The following is a 343-nucleotide window of genomic DNA, read 5'->3' on the forward strand; positions in this document are numbered from 1 at the left end:
AGATAGATAGATAGATAGATAGGAAGATAGATAGATAGATAGATAGGAATATAGATAGATAGATAGATAGATGATAGATGTTGGTGATAGAGATATAGATGATGATGATGATGATGATGATAGATAGATAGATATAGATGTTAGATAGATGATAGACGATAGATGTTGATGATAGAGATACAGACGATGATAGGTAGATAGATAGATAGATAGATATAGATGTTGATAGATAGATAGATAGATAGATAGATAGTTGATGAAAGAAATATAGATGATGATCGATAGATAGATAGATAGATAGATGTTGATGATAGAGATATAGATGATGAGAGATAGATAGATA

This window comes from Panthera uncia, assembly GCF_023721935.1.
Source record: "Panthera uncia isolate 11264 chromosome E2 unlocalized genomic scaffold, Puncia_PCG_1.0 HiC_scaffold_19, whole genome shotgun sequence".
NCBI lineage: Eukaryota > Metazoa > Chordata > Mammalia > Carnivora > Felidae > Panthera > Panthera uncia.